The following is a 7029-nucleotide window of genomic DNA, read 5'->3' as shown; positions in this document are numbered from 1 at the left end:
TTAGCCGGGCGTGGTGGTGTACATCTGTAATCCCAGCTACTCAGGAGGCTGAGGCAGGAGAATCGCTTGAATCTGAGAGGTAGAGGTTGCAGGGAGCTGAGATCACCCCACTGCACTCCAGCCTGGGCAACAGAGCAAGACTCCATCTCAAAAAAGAAAGAAAAACAAATCTTGGAGGTATCCTGTTCTATCACTTACCCTCAGCCTAAAGCCAGTCAGCCACCAAAGTGCAGTCTGTCATCATCATCATCATCATCAATGCTATCACCACTGATGGAGTGAGAACCTTATGCAGATGAGCATGCCTCCAATTTCATTTGTACAATGACCCAGACAACAGGTTTCATCTCCATAAGATAAGCAAGGTGAGGTTCTGATGAAATTACAGACATGGCTAAGAGGTTGAGAACCAGCATTCAGCCCACCTGACTCCAGAGCTCATGCCCTGTACCTCAGAAATTTCTCCACTGAGGTCCTTCCTTTCATGGCAAGATTACACCATTCGTCTGGTCTGGATCCAACCCGGATTGTTGCAACCTCTGTACCTCCTGTGCAACCCCTTCTCTACCCCGGCACAAGCATTACTAAAATACCAATCTGGTCCTACGACTCCTCTGCATAAAAACCACTGTTGGGGCTGGTCAAGGGCAACAGTGCTTACAACTAACTGATCACAACCAGTTACAGATTTTTTTGTTCCTTCTTTAGCCTAAAAGAAAAACCCTCAAAACAACAAAAACAAACACAAAAAACCCCTCACTGTTGGTTCCCTTTTGCATCTTTTGAATTCTAAACTCCTCATATAGCATAAAATCCCCTTTTGGGTCTTTTCCCAGCCAACACCCCACCTCCCTACCAGCCCCCTTCCCCGCTGTTGTTCCTACCCCTGGCCTTACTTCAGCCCCAGGGTCCCCTGTTGCACGTGGCAAGCCCAGCACATGCTGACCTGGGCCTGGAACAGGCTTTCATTTTGCTTTGTGACATATTTTTCATCCTTCGACCTTCAGCTCATAAGCCATATTCTCTGTGAAGGTGTCCAGAGGGCCCCAGACAGCCCCTCCCACCTGTGTTCCTCAGAGCATTCGGTTCCCATAATTAGGGTGAACACATTTCTGAATCAGCAGTGGAAATGTTTCAGTTCAGACAGCTAAGCATGTGCCCCTGGAGACAATGGGACAGTTAATTGAGCAAAGTCTAGAAGAAGCTCTTGGAGATGATTCCTCTTTGCCTGCCACCCTGTAGAGGGCTGGGGAAGGTACTTCCAGGGGCTAATGCCTAACTCTGTTGTTTGCTGAATGTATGAATATTATACCAGGCCCAAGATTCTTTTGAACATATCCAAATGTCATGTGTAGATTTTTCCAAATAACCAACCAAGAAAACCAGCTCTTTATAACACTGGACAACCCCGCATGAGTATTAGGACTCTGTTTAAGTCTCAGCTTTACCACTGGAACAATTCTCATAGCCGCACTTCTTCATCTGTAAAATGGGGAGTTGCCGTGAATATTCTATGAATGAATTGAAGGACATTAGCAGGCACAGCGTCTGGCAAAGAAGTCTTTGTGTCAGGCACAACGATATGTGTAGCTCATCACTATAAACAGGAACTAGAAGGCAAGGTCATGTTCTAAAATAACTTTCAGAAGTTAGGATATCTTTGACAATTAAAAATATGACTAATAGTGATCAGCTTTTTTTTTTTTTTTTTTTTGATATAGAGTCTTGCTCTTTCACCAAGGCTGGAGTCAAGTGGCATTATCTTGGCTACTGCAAACTCTGCCTCCTGGGTTCAAGCGATTCTCCCTCCTCAGGCTCCTGAGTAGCTGACATTACAGGCACCCACCATCATGCCTGGCTAATTTTTGTATTTTTAGTAGAGACGGGTATTCACCATGTTGGCCAGGCTGGTCTTAAACTCCTGACCTCAGGTGATCCACTGGCCTTGGCCTCCCAAAGTGCTGGGATTACAGGCATGAGCCACCAGGACGGCTTTATTTGTCAGCTTTAACATGTGAAGAGACACCCTCCTAAATGTTAAAATACTCTTTGACTTTTTACTGATGCACTGTATAGGTGGGCTGGGAGAGATGTGACTCTGGGTTTGTTTGGCCTCACTTTTGCATTTCATCAGCTGGAATCACTTGGATGAGTGTTTTACAGGTTCCTGGGTTCCAGTCCAAACCCACCGAATCAGAATGGGGACATGAAGGGAACTGTAAATCTACATTTATGAAAACCTCCCCTCGTGGTTTTGATAGTCTGCAAGGTTTGGGAATCACTAGTTCCCAAACACACCAGTAGAAAAGCATATAGTGCTTACCATTCTCAGTTTCTCAGCTTTACAGTCTTTGTAACTTAAAAAATTTATTTGCTTTTTTGTAGTCAACATTAGCTTTCTCAATGTCTGTTTCATCTTGACTGCCGTCTGTTTATCCAGCCTGGGAGAAAAACTGGCTCCACTTAAACAATGGAGAAAAAACGTGCAAACTTGACCGGCTTCCCTACCTTTTTTGCATTAGTGTGTGGGTATTTCCTCCATGTCCTACTGGGGTCATTTAAATGGTAATATAGTTAAGCACAACAACCTTTTTAACAATCAGAACTGTTTTTTACCACAGTCTTATTTCTTATTTCTCCAGTTCATGCTTTCCTTTTTTGGGTCAGGGTGAGGGTAAGGCTAGAGGGGCGTATGTTTAAATTCTTTGACCTTTCAAACCTTTAAAAAAATCCTCTCCTAATATATTCTCAGCAGTTCTTGCAACGTGTCTATCCTGTAAACCTGAGCTCTGCAATTTGAATGTGCTGAGTCACCTTGTCTTTGCAGGGTCAAATATTTTGCATCCAGGAAAAGGACTGCAGAAATTCACACTGGGAGCAGCTAGCTGGTATGCTGTTATTTGAATACAAATAGGAAGACTGGGATAGTACACACAGTAACTTATCTATAGTTAAAACAACTTTTTTCTTCCAGATTTCTTTTTTATTTTATTTATTTATTTTTTTTAGATGGAGTCTCTCAGTCGCTAGGCTGGAGTGTAGTGGCATAATCTCAGCTCACTGCAACCTCTGCCTCCTGGGTTCAAGTGAATTCTCCTGCCTCAGCCTCCCGAGTAGCTGGGGTTACAGGTGCACACCACCACGCCTGGCTAATTTTTGTATTTTTAGTAGAGATGGGGTTTCACCATGTTGGCCAGGCTGGTCTCGATCTCTTGAGCTTGTGATCCGCCCACTTCAGCCTCACCAAGTGCTGAGATTACAGGCTTGAGCCACCGTGTGGGGCCTTCTTCCAGATTTCTAATAGTCTTGCTAAGTCCTTTCTGATTGATGATTTTTTTTAGGTGAAATTCTCTAAATATTTATTTGTGTTCCTAGAAAGTAAAAATGAACATAAACGGCAAAGCAATTGCCTCGCAATGTTTACAAAAAGGAGAAAATAGTCTTTGCCATTATTCTGAAGCTTTGCATAATTAAGATTCTTGAATTGGTTTTAAGGAATTAATAACAAAAAACACAATCATGAACCAGATACTGAAAGTTAATGTCTAACTTAAGTTCAACTTTTAGGAAGTCTGTTTTCCTTTTTTGATCATGCAGTTGAATAGACAGTGGGGAGATGTTACTACAGCTGTATTAACAGGGGAAGTGGCAGGAAGCTACAGCTTCCTTAGAATCAGAAAGAAAGTTTATAGAACTCACTGGAAATGAGGGCTATAGATAAAGATTGAAGCCGGAATAACTTGTATTTAGAACTGCTGTTGTATTTTTATAACATAAGAGTGGTTTTCTTTAAAGTAAGTATTTGGGGCTAAAGAGAATGCAAACACTCCTCTCACAGGGAAGTCAGAAGGCTTAGCAGTATTAACAAACATCTGAAGTCATTTCACAAGGTGGAAATTTACTGTAGAACCAGTGAACATAATCTTCCTCCAGGGTGTTCTGAGTCATGAATGGGGAGCAACTTGCTCCCTTTGTGGATGAGCACTGGGGACAAGCTTCCCTGCATCAGAGCCTGTGAAATATCAGTAACAACAGCTACTGTACTCTGAGTGCTCACTTCCTCTGTGCCAGAAGCTGGCTCTGGGCTTTAATTGAATTCTCTCACTCCAACCTTACAGCAGCCCACTTTAAAGAAGGAACACTAATTCTCAATACCTTAAACAGGCCAAATCATTCCCACAGCATCGGTGGCAGAGAGGGAATTTGAAGCCAGGCAGAATGACTGGAAGTCCCTGGTGATTAGTCATGGTGGAGAATGTCTCCCAGCTCACAAAAATGACTACTCACTGGCACGTAACGCTAAGTTCAGAAAGAACGTCATCAGTTGGTCGGTGTTCTTGCTTTCTCTCAATGAACAATTAAAAGGATGCAGAGGTGAGACAGGGTGGGGTGGGATAAGGGACAGAAAGGCTGCAAGTAACCACCTGGGAGCCCAGTGAGACTCAAAGATTCTAACCTAACATACTTTTCTGCTTTCAGCTATTCCGTAATGAACATCCACAGATGAAAACATAAAGTGTATTAAGAATCCTTTGTGGTTTTTTTTTTTTCAGTTTTGATTGATGGACATAATACAATGTAAACAAAACAAAGCAAAAACCAACAACCAAAAATCCTAAACTAACTGCCTTTCATCATTCCGCTCCCTGATTAGACATGGCACTGGGCTCTTTGCTAGGGGTAGAATACTGGCCTGTCCTGGGCAGGACAAGGGCATGGAGCTCTCCAGCAAGCACCACAGCAGGACAGCACAGGCTTCTAGCAGACATGGTTTCCGTCTCAATTGTTTACAAGCCTTGGGATCTGGAACAATTGATTTGAGCCCTGCAACATTAGAATGGTTCCTTTTCTCAGGGCCTAACATGGGGCAGAGAAGGCACTCGGCAAGGAGGGTTACTATTCTCACATCCTCAGAGGCCCAGACAGAACTAGTTCAGAGGCTGAACTTCCTGGGAGACCATGTAGAGGAGTGGAGTCAGGGGCCTGTGTCTGAGATCTAGCTCAGGTCAGGGCAGTTTCATTGAGAAGATGAGATCTGAGCAAAGATTTGAAGTTGCTGAGTGAGTTAACCATGTGGGAATCTCAACGGAAGAGATTTCCAAGCAGAGGAAATGGCTAAGGAGAAACAGGAAATTGCCTTCTGGCAAGATCTAGGAACAGCAAGAAAGTCAGTGTGGTTCGGAACAGAGTGAGGGTAAAGTTGTTTTATTTTTATTTATTTATTTATTTTTATTTTTTTGAGACGGAGTTTCACTCATGTTACCCAGGCTGGAGTGCAATGGCGCGTTCTCGGCTCACCGCAACCTCCGCCTCCTGGGTTCAGGCAATTCTCCTGCCTCAGCCTCCTGAGTAGCTGGGATTACAGGCACGCGCCACCATGCCCAGCTGATTTTTTGTATTTTTAGTAGAGACGGGGTTTCACCATGTTGACCAGGATGGTCTCGATCTCTTGACCTCGTGATCCACCCGCCTTGGCCTCCCAAAGTGCTGGGATTACAGGCTTGAGCCACCGCGCCCGGCCTGAGGGTAAAGTTGTTGAAAGTGAGGTCGGGGAGTAAGGGAGTCGGCATCATTTTAAGGACTCTGAGTTTTAACTATGAGAGCGACATGGAGCCATTGCAAGGTTCTGAGCAGAGGAGGACATGTGACTGAGAGTTTAAAAAGCTTGCTCTAAACCAGCTGCAATGGTTCATGCCTATAATCCCAGCACTCTGGGAGGCCAAGGCAGGAGGATCACTTGAGTCTAGGAATTTTTTGAGACCAGCCTGGACAACAGAGCCTGACCTCAACTCTACTAAAAAGGAAATAAAGCTGGATGTGGTAGTGCATACCTGTAGTCCCAGCTACTCGAGAGGTTGAGGCAGGAAGATCACTTGAGCCTGGGAAGTTGAGGCTGAAGTTGATCATTCCACTGCACTCCAGCCTGGGCAACAGAGCAAGACCCTGTCTCGAAAACAAAACAACAGCAACCACAAAAATCTAAAAATATCGCTCTGATTGCTGTATTCAGAATAGACTGGGTTTGAAGCAGAAAGACCAGTTAGGAGAGTAATCCAGACAAGAGATCATGATGGGTCTGACCAGGGTTCATAACAGTATGGGGGTGAGAAGTGGGCAGATTGTGGGCATATGTTGAAGGTAAAACCAACAGGATTTATCCCTGGGTTGGACATGGAAAAGAGTGGAAAAGAGAAGGTAAGGATTTACTCCAGGGCTTTTGGCATGAGCAACTGAAAGGACAGAGTTGCCAATACCTGGGGTGGGAAGGATATGCAGAGGAAACAGATTTGGGGGGAACACCAAGGCTTCATTTTTGCCCATGTTGAGTGTGAGATGTCCACTTGATATCCAAGTGGAGAGCAAATGGAGGAGAGAAAGGGGTCCAGTCTGGTGATGCACTCTTGGAAATTACCAGCATGTAAATATTTAAAGCCCAGAGACAAATAGATCATAAAAGGAGTATTGACAGAGAAGAGGGGTCAACAGACTGAGCTTTGAGGTGCTGCAATACTGAGAGTGCTAGAAAAAGAGGAGGCAGCCTCCCAGGGGACTTGAGATGGAGCAACAACTGAGGCTGTCTTATAGGTGGCGTTCACCAGGCAGAGAGTAGGGAAAGAATTCTAGGTGAGGGGAAGGGTGGGTACCTGGACCCCGAGGTGTGAAAGCCTGATGTGGGAGAGGGAGGGGGAGGATAGTAAGTGGCGTGGTGTGGGGAAGAATAGAGGAGAGGCTACAAGATGGGCTTCTCTGACATGTAAGGGACTTGGACCCTTAATGGAAGACTTTGGGAGCTAATTTCATGATAATTATGAGGAAGACGATGACAGCTGAGACTCATTGTGGTATTATTCTAACTTACCATGTGTCAAGCACTGTGCTGAGCAAATTACATACATTATCTTCACTTAATCTTTACACCTACCTGTTAAGAAAGATAGTAGAATTATCCTCTGCAGATGAAGAGATGGGCTCGGGGAGGTCAAAGTTGTCAGTGAGTAACTGCCTTTAGCCCAGGTAGTTCCATTCCAG

Source organism: Sapajus apella, unplaced genomic scaffold, assembly GCF_009761245.1.
Source record: "Sapajus apella isolate SASKATOON/1434 unplaced genomic scaffold, GSC_monkey_1.0 scaffold22, whole genome shotgun sequence".
In the NCBI taxonomy this organism is placed as follows: domain Eukaryota; kingdom Metazoa; phylum Chordata; class Mammalia; order Primates; family Cebidae; genus Sapajus; species Sapajus apella.
The sequence above is the reverse complement of the archived record's forward strand: the minus strand, read 5'-3'. Positions refer to the sequence as shown.